The 18,408-nt window shown below is 38.6% G+C and overlaps 1 non-coding gene across 1 annotated transcript; it reads right to left on the bottom strand.

Moving 5' to 3' along the window:
• Window positions 1-519: 519 nt before the first annotated feature.
• Window positions 520-626, bottom strand: LOC147940216 (small nucleolar RNA R71). The gene has a single exon (XR_015564870.1). It is a non-coding gene; the product is annotated as a small nucleolar RNA R71 (small nucleolar RNA).
• Between the last annotated feature and the right edge of the window lie 17,782 nt (window positions 627-18,408).

The following is an 18,408-nucleotide window of genomic DNA, read 5'->3' as shown; positions in this document are numbered from 1 at the left end:
CAACCTTGAATGCACACCAGATCAAGAGGGCATCAGAATCTCCTTCCTGTTATCGATGACATCAATCGGTTACAACGACCACGACAAGCTCGTCAACTCACTGATCATCCCGCACCAGTCAATAATGAACAACAAAATGAACCAAATCCGAGACCGCGAAACATTAGTGTTGGGGATGCCCCAAATACTCATACTCAGCATGTTGGTATCCTCCCTCCTGCCGTGCAGAACAACAACTTCGAAATCAATGGCAGTCTGATCTCCATGATCCAGGGGAACAAGTTTCATGGGTTGCCTATGGAGGATCCACTGGACCATTTGGACGAGTTCGATCGTCTGTGTAGTCTCACCCAGATCAACGGCGTGAGTGAGGACAGTTTCAAGTTGCGCCTCTTCCCGTTCTCCCTAGGAGACAAAGCCTATCAATGGGAGAAAAAATTTCCCAAGGGATCAATCCCCACCTGAGATGGTTGCAAGAAAGCATTCTTGGCCAAGTTCTTCTCCAATTCCAGAACAACACGTCTAAGGAATGAGATTTCTAGCTTCACTCAGAAGAACTCATAATCATTCTGTGAAGCCTGGGAGCGTTTGAAGGGTTACCACAGCCAGTGTCCACACCATGGTTTTAGCAACGAGTCACTGCTGAGCACTCTTCACTGTGGTGTACTACCAAAGATACGTATGCTGCTTGACATTGCTTCTAACGGTAATTTCTTGAACAAAGATGTTGAGGAAGGATGGAAACTGGTGGAGAATCTGACGGTAATTACAATGAGGACTATGACCGCATAGTTCGCGGCGACGCTGGGTCTGAAGAGAAGTACAAGAAAGACCTCAAAAATGTCAATGAGAAGCTTGACCGTATCTTGCTAAGCCAACAGAGGAGCGTCCATTTCATATATGAGGATGACCCTTTCCAAGTTCAAGATGGGGAGGGCGAGCAGACTGAGGAGATCAACTATGTTCAGAATCAGGGTGGATACAACAAAGGTTACAACCCCGACAAGACGAACCCCAATTTGTCTTACCGAAGTAGCAATGTTGCTAATCCACAAGATCAGGTGTACCCGCCTCAACAATAACAGCAAGGTCAACAAAAACCTTTTGTGCCTTACAATCCGGGATTCGTTCCTAAACAACAGTTCCAGCAGGGTTATCAGACTCCCTCAGGACCACCGTCAGGATTCCGCCCTCAACAAGTTCAGCCTACTACAACTCCAAATTAAGAAATGAAGCAAATGATGCAACAACTTCTTCAGGGTCAAGCTAGCGGTTCTATGGATACTGCTAAGAAGTTTGCTGACCTTAGTCAGAGGATGGAATGCTCCTACAATGATCTGAACGTCAAATTTGAAGCCCAGAGTTCGAAGATAAGGTATATGGAAGGCCAATCTGCTTCTACTTCTTCACCAAAGCCTGGCCAATTCCCAAGGAAGGCTGTTCAGAACCCCAAGGAGTTTGCAAACGCAATCACGCTGCGAAGTGGGAAAACATTGCCTCCCAGGCAAGGAGTACCAGACTACACTGAGGACAGTGAGGAATTAGATGGGGAGGATTTTGTTCAGGATGAGGCTCAGATGGAGAACCCAGTCGAAGCAGTCAAGGACCCAGTTGAACCAGTGAAGAAGTCCGAACCTGAAGCTGTTAAGGAATAGGTTCAAGAAGCAGCTTACTGTGAGATTCATCCCTCCACCATACAAGCCTCCTCTACCATTCCCAGTGAGGTTCAAGAAGCAGCTTACTGAGAAATACAAAGCCTTGTTCGAAAAACAAGTCAAGGAGATTGAATTGAGGATGCCATTGCTGGATGCATTCGCACTTGTTCCTCACTACCAGAAATTCCTCGAGGACCTAGTAATGGAGAGATCAAAAGAGGTTCAAGGCATGGTGGTACTGAGTCTCCAATGCAGTGCAATATTTCATAAGAAGATTGTACCCAAGAAGCTCAAAGATCCTGGATCATTCACTCTATCTTGCTCCCTTGGACCTATGTCTTTTGATAGGTGTCTATGTGATCTAGGCGCTTCAGTTAATCTGATTTCCACTCTCTGTTGCTACGAGGTTGGGTTTTACAAGGTTCAAGGGTTGTGACATCTCTCTCATCCTTGCAGATAGATCAGTGAGACTTCCAAATGGTATTTTAGGAGACTTACTCGTCAGGATCAGAGACGTGGAAGTGCCAACCGACTTTGTGGTTCTGCAGATGGATGAAGAACCAAAAGATCCTCTGATCTTAGGAAGACCGTTCCTGGTGACTGCTGGAGCTATCATTGATGTCAGAAATGGCAAGATTGATCTCAATCTGGGCGACGACTTCATTATGAAGTTTGACATCAAGGATACCTTGAAGAAGCCAACGATAGGAGGAAAAGTCTTCTACATTGAAGAGATGGATAAATTGGCTGATGAGTTGTTGGAGGAATTAGCTGAGGAGGATCATCTCAAGACTTCTTTGACCAAGAGTGGAGAAGAAGGGTTCCTGCATGAGGAGACCACTTGTTATAAGAACCTGCATAGAGAAACGGATGGACCAGAGGAATTCGAGCAGCTATTTGACGCAGAGGAGGTATGTGCAGTTGAGACAGAGAGTTCAGAACGTGATATCTCCCACTCGACCAACATCAAGACCCGACTCGAGACACCGACATCCCGCTCGATGGAGTCGCACCCCTCCCACTCGACCGTGATCATTCCAGACTCCCATGCTGACGACTAGTCGGAACTGAAAGCTCCAAAGGTAGAACTCAAAACTCTCCCTTCCGGACTCAGGTACGTTTTTTTGGGAACCAATTCTACTTATCCTGTCATAGTGAATGCTAGGTTGAGTGATGATGAATTGGGGTTGCTAGTGACTGAGCTAAAGAAGTATAGAAAGGCTATAGGGTATTCATTAGATGATATCAAGGGTATTTCGCTTAGCCTTTGCATGCATAGAATAAATCTTGAAAATGAATCTTATGCTAGTATTGAACCCCAAAGAAGATTGAACCTTAATCTGAAAGAGGTAGTGAAGAAGAAAATCCTAAAATTGCTTGATGCTGGAGTTATCTATCCTATCTCTGATAGTACTTGGCTATCTCCATTGCACTGTGTACCTAAAAAAGGAGGCATAACTGTGATCAAAAATGAAAGAAATTATTTAATCCCAACTAGGACCATCACAGGACATAGGATGTGCATTGATTATAGGAAGTTGAATGATGTATCTAGGAAGGATCATTTTCCTCTACCTTTCATTGATTAAATGTTGGAAAGATTAGCTAGTCACCCCTATTATTCTTCCAAATCCCTATCCACCCAAATGATCAGGAAAAGACAACTTTCACTTGTCCTTATGACACTTTTGCCTACAGACGCATGCCATTTGATTTGTGCAATGCTCCTGCCACCTTTCAAAGGTGCATGACATCAATTTTTTCGGATCTGATTGAGGAGTCAGTGGAAGTGTTTATGGATGATTTCTCTGTATACGGTTCCACTTTCTCCTCCTGTTTGTTGAATCGTTGCAGGGTATTGACGCGATGTGAGGAGACGAACCTGGTGCTGAACTGGGAGAAGTGCCACTTCATGGTTGAAGAAGGGATCGTTCTGGGACACAAGATTTCTGAAAGAGGAATTGAGGTTGACAAAGCAAAAATTGAGGTCATGGTTCAGCTTCAACCGCCAAGGACAGTGAAGGACATCAGAAGTTTTCTGGGACATGCTGGGTTTTACAGAAGATTCATCAAGGACTTCTCAAAAATTGCAAGACCATTAACAAGGTTGCTGTGCAAGGAGGTTGAGTTCGAATTCGATGCAACATGTCTGGAAGCTTTCAGCAAGATCAAGGAGGCGTTGGTTTCAGCACCCATAGTACAACCTCCAAATTGGGATCACCCTTTTGAGATCATGTGTGATGCTTCAGACTTCGCAGTTGGAGCAGTTCTGGGGCAGCGAATTGAATAAATGCTTCATGTAATCTACCACGCCAGTCGCACCTTGGACGAAACTCAAGGAAGATATGCAACCACAGAGAAGGAACTCCTAGCAGTTGTGTTTGCATTCGAAAAATTCAGGGGTTACCTTGTGGGTTCGAAGGTCATAGTGTATACCGACCATGCTGCTCTGAGACACATCTATTCGAAGAAGGATACCAAGTCGAGACTGTTGAGATGGATTCTGCTACTTCAGGAGTTCGACATGGAGATTGGTGACAAGAAAGGCATAGAAAATGGAGTTGCGGACCACCTGTCAAGAATGAGGATTGAAGATGTTGTTCCCATAGATGATTTAATGCCTGAGGAACAACTTCTGGTCGCCCAGGTTTGTGAGCAGATGCATGACACAGAGCTTGACAACCTCATAATAAGATGCATGGCGGTCACTTCTGAGACTGCACCATGGTATGCAGATGTCGTGAATTACAAGGTCTGTGGAGAAGTTCCTGATGATATGGATCCTTACAGGAAGAAGAAGCTTTTTAGAGAGGTCAACCACTACTTCTGGGATGAACCCTATCTGTACAAGAGGGGTTCTGACGGTCTGTTTAGAAGATGCATAGCAGAAGGGGAAGTACAAGGAGTGCTTGAGCACTGTCATGGCTCCACTTATGGAGGTCACTTTGCCATGTTCAAGACAGCTCAGAAAGTTCTTCAAGCGGGTCTCTGGTGGCCAAACTTGTTCAAGGACCCTCACAGTTTCATCACCAAGTGTAATGCTCGTCAGATGATGGGCAACATCACAAGGAGGAACAAGATGCCTCAGAATTTGATGTTTGGGGTATAGATTTCATGGGACCTTTCAACCCTCCATCGAATGGTAATGTCTATATTCTGGTGGTAGTCGATTACGTTTCTAAGTGGGTCGAAGCCATTGCCAGTCCTACCAATGATCACAAGGTTGTTCTGAAACTGTTTAAAAGCATAATTTTTCCAAGGTATGGGATACCCAGAGCAGTGATCAGTGATGGTGGAACTCACTTCGTCAACAAGGTGTTTGAAAGCATGGTTAAGAAATATGGTGTGAAGCACAAGGTGTCTACTGCGTATCACCCTCAGACCAGCGGGCAGGTTGAAGTTTCGAACAAACAAATCAAGGGTATTCTGTCAAGGATTGTTGGAGTTTCGAAGAAAGACTGGTCTGTGAAGTTGGACGAGACTCTCTGGGCGTACAGAACAGCGTTCAAGACGCCAATAGGACGAACACCATTTCAGTTGACCTATGGTAAAGCATGTCATCTCCTTGTTGAGGTTGAGTACAAGGCGTTTTGGGCTATCAAGTTGCTGAACTTGGATATTGATACAGCTCAGGCTAAGAGGACTCTTGATCTACATGAGTTGGAAGAGATCAGACTTGATGCCTATGAGAGTTCCAAGATTTATAAGGAAAGGACAAAGAATTTTCATGACAAGAAGATTATTGTCAACGAGCTCAAGGCTGGGGATCAGGTTTTGCTATTCAATTCCAGACTCAAGTTATTTCCTGGAAAGCTTAAATCTAGGTGGTCTAGACCTTTTACAGTCAAAGATGTTCTGCCATTTGGAGCCATCACTCTTCTGAACAAGGATGGCAGCGAATTTACTGTAAATGGCCAAGGAGTGTTGGTCATGTGGGAGAAGAGTCAGACAAGGAGTGTTGGTCATGTGGGAGAAGAGTCAGACAAGGAATGTTGGTCATGTGGGAGAAGCAGAGTGAAAAGGAGTGTGAGGGAAAGTTTTTTTTTTTTTTTTAAATAAAAAAATAAATAAAATGAAAAAAAAAGAAAAAAAAAAAAAAAAAGAGAAAAGGAGTAGATATTCGATCTCTCCTCTCCACGTGAATTTTCAGCTCCCATCACTTCACCTCCCATCTCTCTTTCTCCCTCTCCCAAAACACATCACCCTTTTGTCACCTCACCACCACTCACCCATCACTCTCTCTCTCTCTTTGTTGCTCATGCTCGACACTCCATTCCCCCTTTACCATCTCCATCGCTCATTATTTAATAAACAATTTCTCCCCTTTTTCCTCTCACCTACCAAAACAAATCGATTACTCCCTCATCTTTCTTCCTCCAACTTGTTCGAGTTTACGAAGCTTACCAGAGGAGTCCTGCGATTTATTCACCAGCGATTCCACCAAAGTCCTTTGCTCAGTCCGAGACCTGTTGCCACTCGACCACCACCGAAGCACCACGTTCGAGTCACCCTCCTCTCACTCGACCACCAGCATCCGTGTCCATTCGATCTGTGTCCCCACTCGACACACGAACCAACATCCGCTCGAGTCGACCCACTTCAACTCGACCTGTCCCGCTCGAGTCGCCGTCGAAGTTTCGATCAAGCCAATCACCATCGTAGTCTCGCCGTTGCATCACTATCTCTCCACTGCCAAGATCTAGGCGACTCGATCTGACTCAAACGAGCCAAACACGACGTCAACTCGATACGCGATGTTGCTGAACCGTCGAGCCGACATACGTCCGCTCTCTGCCAACTTTCCACTCGACCCGTCATATCTCTCTCGCTCGAGCCGACACCGTTCGACTCGACCTGATGCGTTTGAGCCTTAGTCAAAACCAGAACCGAGAAGTTCATCACGCCCACTCGATCGGTTTCATCTTCCCTTTGCACTCTCAAGTTCTAAGTTTATTAATTGCTCTTGTTACCTGTTCAGTAACATATTAACGTTTAGCTTTGAGTTTATTATGTCTCAAAGAAGCAGGAAGAGCACCGAGCTCATACATGAGATGGGAGAGGCGTATGGTTGTGTTGCTGGAGAACCCTCATCCCCTGAATCCATGGCGAAATGTTTCCTGAAAATGAAGAACATGGTTGATGAAGTTGTTGGGGGATCAGAACAAGCAGCGGGGTCGAGCAGACCAGATAAACCGCTCTCTAAGAGCAAGAGTCGCGGGAAGAGACCGGCACAAGCTTCCCACTCCAGAGACGAAGGCAATGATTACAAACAGGAGGAACCTGCGTCGCGTTCAGAACAAGAGCCAAGGAAATATGTATGACGACGAGCATCTGAGACAAGGTTGACTCCCAAGGAGTACTACGAGCTGTTGCAACAATGTGAGATCAGTGGAACAAGATATCCACATCCTGAGACGATGGAGCTACTAGGGATTGGGGAGGATTTTTAGTGTCTATTTTGGCGGTGCCATGTGGAGAGAATTATGAACACCCCCAAGAGTGGATACAGAGAAAAGATAATTCATTTCCTTTCCACTCTGGAGATGCACTTGTATGCAGATGAGCCAGGCATGATGTCTGATGGAGGTCTGTGCTATATTACATTTCGCGTTCATGGCCAGTTCTACACGCTTACTTACAGAACCATCGAAGAGATCTTTGGATTCCCCAGCGAAACGGGGACTACGTCGCAGTTTGATAGAAACGAAGTATCCGCACTCTGGGCAACGATCGGAAGCGGCCCGACATTTACGTCATCGATAAAAAAGGCGATGAACCTGAGAAGCCCAATGTTGCGTTACTTCCAGAAGGCAGTTGCCAATGCATTTTACGCCAAGGAGATTAACGGATACATTACGTACGGCGAGCTTGAGATGATCGATCTGGCACTAAAGGGACTCTCGTTCACTGCCATGGATTGCACCGCGCTGCAAAGTGACACGTCCAACACTTCCGTCTCGCTCTACCTTCTCAACTACATAATGTCATACAAGACCTGGGTCTCGAGACTCAACAGCAACCGCACTCCTGGAGTCATGTGCATGGGAGGCGTAGTGACTTGGTTTCTTGAGGCTGCAGGTGTTCCCCTACAATCCGAGTCGTACCCACCACGCTGGATAGACTTCAAAAACTTGCGGCAGCTACGCACTTTGGACTGGGGATTGAGGAATGGACGATTTCTATACAAGTTTGTGCATCATGCGCGCGGAACCTCGAGATTACTCCTCCCTTGCGTCGAGTTGACTACAATCTTGGGGGGTGAGCATATTGAGTTCATCCCTCCTGCGGATACATTATACAATTCTGATGTTGAGGAGCAACATGTCGACGTCGCGAAAGCAGGAGCTGATCCGATGGAAGAATACGCAGTTGAGTACCGCCCTGAGCAGTTCCACTTTGAGGAGTACTCAGAACAAAGAATGGCCAAAGGGGTCAGAGCAGCTCATGAACGCCTCAATAAACTTCAGCGATGGGGGAAGGCAAGAGACAAGGCGTTCAGCAGCTTCACCAAGACCTTCACGAACTTCATGCGTAAGTTCAGCTGCTCGACTTCCACCACCGCCATCCCTAGGTCTGTCCCCGAGGACACCAGACCCACGCAGGGTCGTGCTTCCGCGAGCCTCGAGCGAACTCACCAACGAACACCTTCTCCAGTCCATTCTCCAGCTCGCCAATCTTCCTATATATCTCAGCAGCGTCAGCTTACACTCGTCCTTTCATGCCACTCGTCACATGAATCTCGGGAGAGAAGGAGACAAGGTTCGCGTAGTTCCAGAGCCTCCTCCAGTCGTTGTTCAGCGCGTCGTTCCCCAGCTCAAGGTGAGCAAGAGGTTGAGCAGCAGGTCGAACATCAAGGCGATTATCCGCCTACCGAGGTAGTTGTGCTAGAATCAGACCATGGAGAGTCCAGATTCGACGACATGCAGTGCGACGAGCAGCCGAACACTTATCAGAACACGCAAGCGGTTGAGCAGCAAGTCGACCAACCAGCAGAAGCCTTTCCCGCAGATCCCGAACAAGGTGAAGGACAGAGTCAGTGTCACGCACCAACTCCTTGGGCGAGCTTCGACTCCTTCTTATACTACTGAGGTACTCCGACCTTTCCTTTGTACATACCATTTCATTCCTGCATTGTTTCTGTTGTGATTCTTAAATCCTCCTGCAAATCTTTCTTACACAGGAGACTGTGTAATTTAAGTTGGGGGGAGGGTTTGAGATGATGTATCTGATGTTGTTATCTGTTATTCTTATTTCAATTTTTTTTCATCATATCATGTTTGAGTTTTCATCCATCTATTTGCATAGAAAACCCAAAACAATTTGACAAAAAAAAATCGAAAATTTCCACAAAAACAGAGTGTTCATGTAGTTTGCACTTGCATATTAGGATTGAGTCTAGGTTTATTCATATAGGGTTGTTGCATTTAGCATAGGGGTTGATGATGATTGTAACCTTGTTAGCATGTTGGATTCAATAGGATAGGATCAAGGCCCTTGTTATTAGTTCTTTGATGCTTTTGATTGAACTTGAAATTGTAAGATTGAAGCATGTTTTGAATTGATATCATTCCCTATTTACCTGAACCTAATCCTGACTTGCAATTATCCTGTTATGCACTGAAATTGAACTCATGGATACCACATACATACTTGGATTATCTTTCTCCTTTTCACCACCCTTGTTAATCCAAGTAGTTGATTCCCATCTTTGGAACAGTTCTCCGCACCCTTAACCAACCCTTCTTTCAAGCCAATTGTATTCTTGAGTGTTAGGCCTTTTTCCGAGTTGAGCTTGTTAGAAAGTGTTAGGTTCTAACCAACAAGAGTAGGATGCTGTGTATTTCTAGTTTGCGTTATCCGGACTAGTAGGACTAGGTGAGAACTCGATTTTGGGCATTGGGTATGGATTTGTGCAGAAAAGTGAAGAGTAAAAAGAAAGTAAAGGGTAGAAAGTCTTTAGGAGGGGGATGTGTTTTCAAAGTTTACAAGTCTAGTAAAGGATTTGGGTTGAGCAAAATAATGAGTTATTGGTTCTGAGCATAAAATGAAAAGATTAGGCAAAGAAAAGAAAGTAAAATGTTTAAGATGTCTAGAGTCCTTAGAAGAAAAGAAAAACAGAAACTTACTGATAATAAAGATTTCCCAATCCGCTAGAATGATAAGAAGTGAAATCCTCCTAAGACCAAGTCTTAAGAATGAAAGAATGGGTTTGAGATGAAGTTTCTTATGAAGGGTAGAGATAGGACCAACTTCGGTTTGGAATGTTCTTTGGGTAGACAAGGCTCTGCTCTTATATGTATCAGTTGGTTTCAACCTTTAGCCTTCTCTTAAGCTCAACTCTTTTCATGAGAGAAACTTGTTATGTACTGATGGAACCACTTGAGAAGGAGACCACATTTGTCTCTAAACCTTTTACCTTAGCCAAATGAGTTTGACGACATTGCATAGTTTGATTCACGGTTCTCTGTTAATAAATGTTAAAGGGGGTGATTGATAGGATTGCATGTGTAGATTAAATAAATAAATTTCCTTCACCATGCATCACAGAACTAAGAACAAGGACCTTGATTCTAACTACTCTATTCAGCATGTTTTAGGTTCTGAGACCCCATCTTCACACCTCTCTTCCATACTTTGTTCTTGATCGTTTGCTTGAGGGCAAGCAAAGACAAAGTTTGGGGGAGTTGATATGTCTATATTTTGTGTCTTCCTATCATATATTTATCATGCATTTAGCTAGTATAACTCATTATTTTGCATCATTTTCTAGTCATTTCTATAAATTTTGCATGTCTAGGTAGTTCATGCATCATCCTTGCATACATTGTGTATTTTGGAGTATTTCAGGTATCTAGGAGACGTCAGGAATGCATCGTTCGAACCACTCTCCAGCCTGTCGTTCGAGCCACTCTCCAACCTGACGTTCGAGCCACTCTCCAACCTTCGTTCGAGCCACCCCGTTCGAAACGTTCCACTCGAGTGGGATTTAGCTTTTGACGTCTTCATAAAAGTTGTAGAAAATTGAGTCATCTTTCCAATACCATTTATTTCAAGTCAATCGGAGGCGTAGTTCAAGAGTTATCACTGTTTTAGTGGATACATATACACCCAGCTCGAGTTGCATCACCTCCACTCGAGCCAGCTCGAGTCGCATCACCTCCACTCGAGCCAGCTCGAGTCGCATCACCTCCACTCGACCCACCTCGAATCGTATGACCTCGACTCGATCCGTTCCACTCGACCGCACCCCAGGGAGATACGACACGCGACTCGACCGCACATGTCAGGAAGAAAGACGTTTGGTTTCACACGCTTCAGGAGATTCCCGAACCGACGCTCTATCTTGTCGTTTTAAGTTTTAGGGATTCACATGTTTTTACTATATATTCATTTTGTTAAGTCTCTGCAGAGACATCTTATATTTTATCTCGTTTTGTTTTCGAAGGTTTGACCTAGCCACCAAAAAACGCTCTAAGACTTGTAATCCGACATCTCCGAGTTTATTCAGTTTTTGCACTTGATTTCTTCTACAAAGTTGTTCTTCTCATTTCTATCTATCTACTATCCTTTGTTCAATGTTTTCTGGATTTGTATCTTTGGTGATGATTTTCGGATCTGAGTAGTGTTAAGGTTCTTGGGGATGGGATAGACTAGGTGGAGGATCTTAGGATGTAGGGTGTTTAAGCTTTGATTTGTATGATTCCCTTCTGGACTAGTGTTAAAATTACTAGTTTCTCTCTGATCAATTGGAACTAGGTTCGAGACATTTCCACACTCAAAAGGTTTTTGATGAAATGTCTGACCAACTAGTGCAGAGACTTACGTTTCTAGCCTAAGAGATTAGTTGTCTAGGATGTTTGTTGACGTGAATGAACTTGTTTGTCATGCCTGCTCGACCATGTTTCTCTAGCGAGAGCTAGGTATGGAAGTGGTTGAGTCTGAGTAGCTTTTGCCAAGAGATTGGATTAGCTAAGTTGAGATGTTCATTGTTTAGGGATAGTTTGCTTGTCGTATGTTAAACACTCTGTAGACTAGGATACTCCACCGACATAAATTACTCCCATCCTTAGGACTTTTATCTTTTTGATTGATATTACATTCCTGAGACTATTTCGTTTCTACATGCTTAGAATCGTTTTTGTTTTTTACTTTTGTTTACTTCTTGCCATACATTTTCGTTTCTAGTTCTGTAGTTCATTTCCGTTTTGCATTTTCATCATTCTAGGAATGTTAGATAAAAACACTCTCTTTGAATTGGCTTGGCTTGTAAAATCCTGATTGCATCTTGAGTGGTAGCAACATCTCATTTGGATTGACACCTTAAGTACTACAACTACATAAGGTTAATTGAACCTGCTAGGACACATAAAAAACCTAGTATCAGTTATCGTTGGTACTCTCCCTATGATGGACCGGCTTGCTCAGTGGGGAGTCAAATATGATGTTCTGTGTAAACGGTGTGGTTCAGGGGTGGAGACTATTAATCATGCTCTCTTTGAATGTCCCCACTCTCGGCAGGTTTGGAAATCGTCTCCGGTTTTGTTAATCCCGGATGGGTTCCCCTACGGCTCAGTATACTCAAATTTGGACTTTATTTTTTGGTGGGCATCCTCCCAGTCCGGGATTTCGGACATAAATTACCGCCTGCACTGGATCTTTTAGTGAATTTGGAAGGACAGGAATTAAAAAAAAAAAAATCAGGGAATAGAGGCAGAGCCAACTGATATTTTAAATCAGGCGGGAAATAACAAAGCACTGTGGGAGGAGGCCAAGTCTTTCTCTGCGAGATACTTAGATCCACCGCCAACTTTGGAGGTACGGAATCCTTCTCTCTAATGTCAGGTTGATGGTTCCTGGAAAGGTTTAGATCCTTTTGTGGGTCTGGGGTGGTGGTATTGTAGCAGTGAAGATACGTCACTACTTCTAGGAGCACAGAGTCTTAGGCGCAGCCCTACACCATTACACTCGGAGTTACAAGCATTGATTTGGGCTATGGAGTCTCTCCTGGCGTCTGGTATTGATTGTCAACTTTTTTAGACGGATTGTTCAGAGTTAGTTGCGATGGTGCAGTTTCCCGATGATTGGTCCGACTTCTCGAATTTGTTGGACGATTTAATTCCCTCAGATTGTCCTTTCCCTCTTTCACTCTTATCCAGATTCCGCAGACGTCAAATGTGAGGGCCAATTTTTTTGCTCATTCTTCAAGATCTTTAGTTTCTGAAATCTCCTTTGTAAACTTTTACCCTCGGGTTTGGACAACTAATCTTGGAGTCATCTTTTAATTTAATGGTTGATTGAAAAAAAAACAAAATCTGGAATATATCTTATATGATTATGTCTTTTTATAAAATTGCATCTATTCATCTAGAATTTTGTCTTCTCATCATATTTTGTTAGTATTTTTTAATCACAACTTTTCATTCCAATAGCTGTATTTTACGAACAATTGTGTCTGTTTAAATGTTTATATCTCTATATTTGTCAATCTTCTTAGATGACTATAATACTTAGCAAAAGGGACTCTATTTATCAAGAGTTTTATGTATTAAATATTTATGTAATTTTAGCCACAACTTTTTTCTCTTTTTAGAAAATTAAATTTTATTGTAAGAGTAAAGTTTTAAACTGAAAAATATCATTGCAAATGTATAATTTACTTAAAAACTTTAATTGTTTAAAAGTTTTTGGAATATTCCCCCGGCGACATCATGTAGAGGTATGAGTCCTAGTATCAATAATATTTCAACTGAATGCATCAGTGTTAAGAACACTAGAATAGGCTTATTTAAGCCAAAACCCAGTATACAAGGTTGTAATTGATTCTCCACTGATAGCCAAACACCAAGTACTATACTATATTGTTCTGTTGAAAGAATATGTAAAGAATAAAAAAATACCATTTTCTAAGTTTTATTGTCAGTAAATCCGTAAATGAAATCTTTATATATACTCATGGATGAGGTTATTAGCATGATTCGTCTGAGCAGGGCCTTAGTTAAAACAAATCTGGTAGCTTTTTAGGTCACTTCTAAAAACTACTACTGATCAAGGAAGATTGCATGAAAATAAATAGAAACTAAAAAAAATCATATACCTAATGAAAAAAAAAAAACTGAAAGTATAGGCTTGGAGAAGATTTGGGGATAAGAAATATACAAAGGAGAAACTTCACCATTATTAATCAAAGTTACATAAGTTAAATTAATAGTTTAAATTATAGATATAAAAGTAGGTTAATTATTTGTATATTCAGGAAGTGACCTATACCACCTCCAAACAGATGAAACCTATACAAGTCAGAAGAAGACTTCTCCTGCAATGAATTAAAAAGTGTAATATCGGATTACTTGTTTTCCAAGGAAGCTAATTAGGGAAAAAAATAAAAAGGTATTGGGCCTAATTGATCCTCTTAAGAAGTCACATAGGAATCAGAAAGATAGACCGTCGTAAACAACCCACAGCCAGAAACCGACTTGAATTGGGCAGGGTCAATCAATCCCGAGCCCGACCCCTTAGCACCTCAACCGTGCCATTACCCTTTAAGCCTCGGCTAGGATTACAAGCTCACGTTACCAAGCTCGGCCACAGATGATGCCTCCTCTCTGTATATATGTAGATGTGTCATCTTTTGCTTATTCGATGTGGGACATGTATATAAGTTTTTATTAACCCTATTAATTTCCCGTTCATCCCCTTTATAATAAAACGGAAGTATACAACATTGTTTTATAAACTATATAATTTTAATAAGTGGGTTACAAATAGGTTATAGATTAATTGGTTACGGGTTAAATAGTTGGTGCAATCTTAATTTATTTTCGGAAGATTTTATTACTAGAGCACGTTGTTTTCAAAAATCTTAAAGAGAATATTCTAATGAGTCATTTTATATCATCTAACTTACCATATTAATTCCCCTTATTAAATTATTCATCAAATAAAACATTGAATTAATCTAAAAGTTACATAAAAACTTGAAAACATCCTATATTATGAAACGAATGGAGTATATGTTTTCTTTTTATCAACAACATTCCATATATCCCCTATATAATAAAACGGAAGTACACAACATTGTTTTGTAGACTATATAATTTTAATAAGTTGGTTACAAATAGGTTATATATTAAGTTTTATATTATTTGTATAGTCTCGATTTACACTTTCCAAAAATCTTTAAGATAATATTCTAAAGAATCATTTGATATCATCTAACTTACCATATTAATTTCCTTTATTAAATTATTCATCAAATAAAATCCTTTGTATATCTAACTTAACATATTAATTTGTTAATTATCATTATATTTCACCTCTCATTTTTATATATGATTCTATTTTGTGAAACAAATAAATTATCAGATTATTTCTTATAATTAAAAATATTTTTATTTCCGGATATACCATAAGTTGAATTTTTTTAAACAAATATAAATTGTTCAATCTATAAAATATTCAAGATTTAGTAATATTATTCTTCAAAAATAATTTCTATTGAATTAAAAAATTTACTGAGTAATGGGTCAAAATTTGGATATTAAAATTCAATTTCAAATTTTTTTGATGAATTTTATAATTTTATATTATATAATAAATTTTAAATAATTTATTTTGAAATATTTTAAAATATTGAAACCTGATATAAAAGTTAGAAACTATAAACACTCTAAATTGATTTGTTATAGCAATGTCAATAAATTGTCACTATAATATGAAAGAATTTCAAGAAACCAAGTATATTAAAAAAATTATAACAATATATTAAATTACTCATAATATAATAACTCGCTTTTTAAAAACTAAATTTATAAAATTATGTTTTATAATGACATTCAAGTCATGATGTAGAATATACATTGTTGAAATAAATTCACATACATAAACTAATACAACATATTAAAATTTTATTTTAAAATATAAAATATACAAAATTTTGCATAAAAAAAAATTTAACCAGTGTTATAGCACGAGTACTTATCTAGAATCATTAACAATATAAAATTTACAAAATATGAGTCTTTTTTCAAGCTCACGTTATCCTAAAAACTTTTAAAACAATCATAAATTATATTTTATATAAAAATTATAATATAAATAAAATAAATTTCAACATGTGCCCTAACACGGATCTTAATCTACTATTAATATATTATACTAGATAAGGGCTTGCAAGATGTACGGGTTTAAAAATTGTTGAAGAAAATAAATTCTAAATATTAAACAAATTTTTAAAAATATATATAAAAAAGTATTTCTTTAATTAAATATATAAATAAATTTTGTTAGAGAAAAAATCATATGTGTAGTTAACTTACACTTATTTATATTTATATATTTTTAATATATTATAACAACTATTACAATAATTTAAAGCTAAATTATATCCCACAAAAACTTTTGCCAAATACTCATCATTATGAATATTATTATTGTCAAATTTTTAAAAAGTTATACAACTTATTCACAAATTATTTTACATGCAAAGAGTTTATTAAAGCAACATCTAATTAGTAATTAGTAAGCATGTACAATTTTACTCTATGTTTTATCATTAAAAATATGTTCTTACACCAAAAATTATTTTATTGTTAAAATATGCTATTTATCACCACCTATAAAATATAAGAATTTGTTAGAAATACTCTTTTTCAAAAATAATCCCTTTTTTGGTCATTTTTATTTCTGTCTTCCGCTAACTTTTAATGACCATTTTACCCTTATATTAAAAATATTTTAATCAATAAAATGAAAAATAAAATTTTCCCGCCAAAAATATTTTCCAAAAATTTTCTCGCCAAAAAAATTTTGACAAAAAATTTCGACAAAAAAATTTCCGCTAAATATTTTCCCGCCAAAAAAAACTTACAAGAATTTTATAAGGTTTTAAACGGTTTAAAACCTTGTAAAAGCCTTATAAAACCTTGTAAAAGCCTTATAAAACCTTGTAAAAACTTTGTAAATGTTTTATAAAAAAACCTTTTAAAAACCTTGTAAAAGCGTTTACAAGGTTTTTATAAGGTTTTTAAAAGTTTTTAAAAGCGTTTAGAAGACTTTTAAAAGGTTTTTTAAAGGTATAAATTTCAAAAAATTTGGCGGGAAAATTCAATTTTGTAATTTTGGCGGGAATTTTTTTCATTTTTTGGCGGAATTTTTTTTCGATTTTGGTGACTGTACATTCTTGTAGTCACTCAAAAAAGGATAATTTGGTCATTTGTACATAAAAAAAGGATATGCAAAAAAGGGGTATTTTTTGAGAATGCCCCTATTATATATTTTAACAAATTAAACAAATTTTATGTTGCTTTACTTTCATTTTGGCATAATTATAGTTCTTATAATTACTAAAATTATTCTGTGACATAATGTTTTTAACCATGAAGTTTTTTTTACTCCAAAAATATTTTGGATGAACAACTGGTGAAAATTATCTAGTCTATTATAATGATTTTATGACTAACCTAATAAAAGTTGAGAAACTGAGAAAAAATTAATATAACATAATAAAAATAAAAGTTTGAAAATTATAATTTTGATGGTATATATAAGTCTTAGATAATTCAAATATGCAAAATAGGAACTTTATAAACAATCCAAAACATGACATATGTCATAGTCACGTTAAGGATCGACGACCTATTTACTCCTCAGAAGTATTGCATTGTACCAAAACTACTTAAAACTATGACCTTGTCTCAAATACTCTCGAATCGTAAATTCTCAACTTATTTCTACCCGAATCAAAAGTTCTCATATATTTCTCCATATAGCTGGGTTTAAACGATTTACGAACCAAATCTGATAGAAAACCACGTAAATCCGGTTGGAAACAAATCTTAAAATGGTTTACCATTCCAACTTCCCAAATTTGAAAATTGCTTTTCAATTACTCGATCAAGCAGCTATTGTTTCTGTACCAGAATCATCAACATTATTCAGAAGAGAAAAATCTAGATTTTAACCAGAAACATCAATCACCGACTAATCTTCCAAACATATAATGTTACTAACTGTAGAATCACTTTTGGAACCTCCATCAGTATCTCCATCCTCAATTAAATTAGCGGGATTTATATACTTTGATTTCATTTTATTGCATATGATAGTTTCCATTGGAACCCGCACGAATCAAAGACCCACGCAATAGATCGACAAAATTATATCGGAAAAAAAAATCAAAGATTTGTCAATAATTGGGACACAACAGCTGGTTCATTAGCCAAATCCCTACATTCGTAGAGAGCAAGACTCGATCCCAGGTGTGATGGTGCTACAACTGGATTTTACCAATAGCCACTGCTGTCCTATTACATTTCAAAAATAATAATTATTTTGACATAACTTATGCTATTTTTTAAAAATATTTTATTTACTATTTGTTGATTAATAATAATGTAGATGCTTAATAAATTATTTTTTTGTTTATACATGTCAAAATCTAATTGAGAAAAAATGTATAATATAATTAGCCTCCAATGGAAAATAGATTAGTTTTGTTAATTTTCCTTTATGATTTAGGAAATTTTAAAGATATAAATATGTAAATTTTATGTAGATTTAATGTTATTCTCTTAATTAGTTGTTTTGAAAATAATAATTTTTGACACTTGTCAACATCTCATTAGTATACTTGTCACGTGTCATGATTCCGTTAATGGCTAATATTGAAAACTCAACTTTATATAATACGATTTATTTAAACGGAACGTAACATGGTTATATTTGGGAACTAATGACGATTGACGAATACAAAACA

The sequence above is a fragment of the Camelina sativa genome, chromosome 8 (genome assembly GCF_030686135.1).
Source record: "Camelina sativa cultivar CO46 ecotype springtype chromosome 8, ASM3068613v1".
Taxonomy (NCBI): Eukaryota; Viridiplantae; Streptophyta; class Magnoliopsida; order Brassicales; family Brassicaceae; genus Camelina; species Camelina sativa.
Note: the sequence above shows the minus strand (reverse complement) of the source record. Positions and strands in the feature narration are given on the sequence as shown.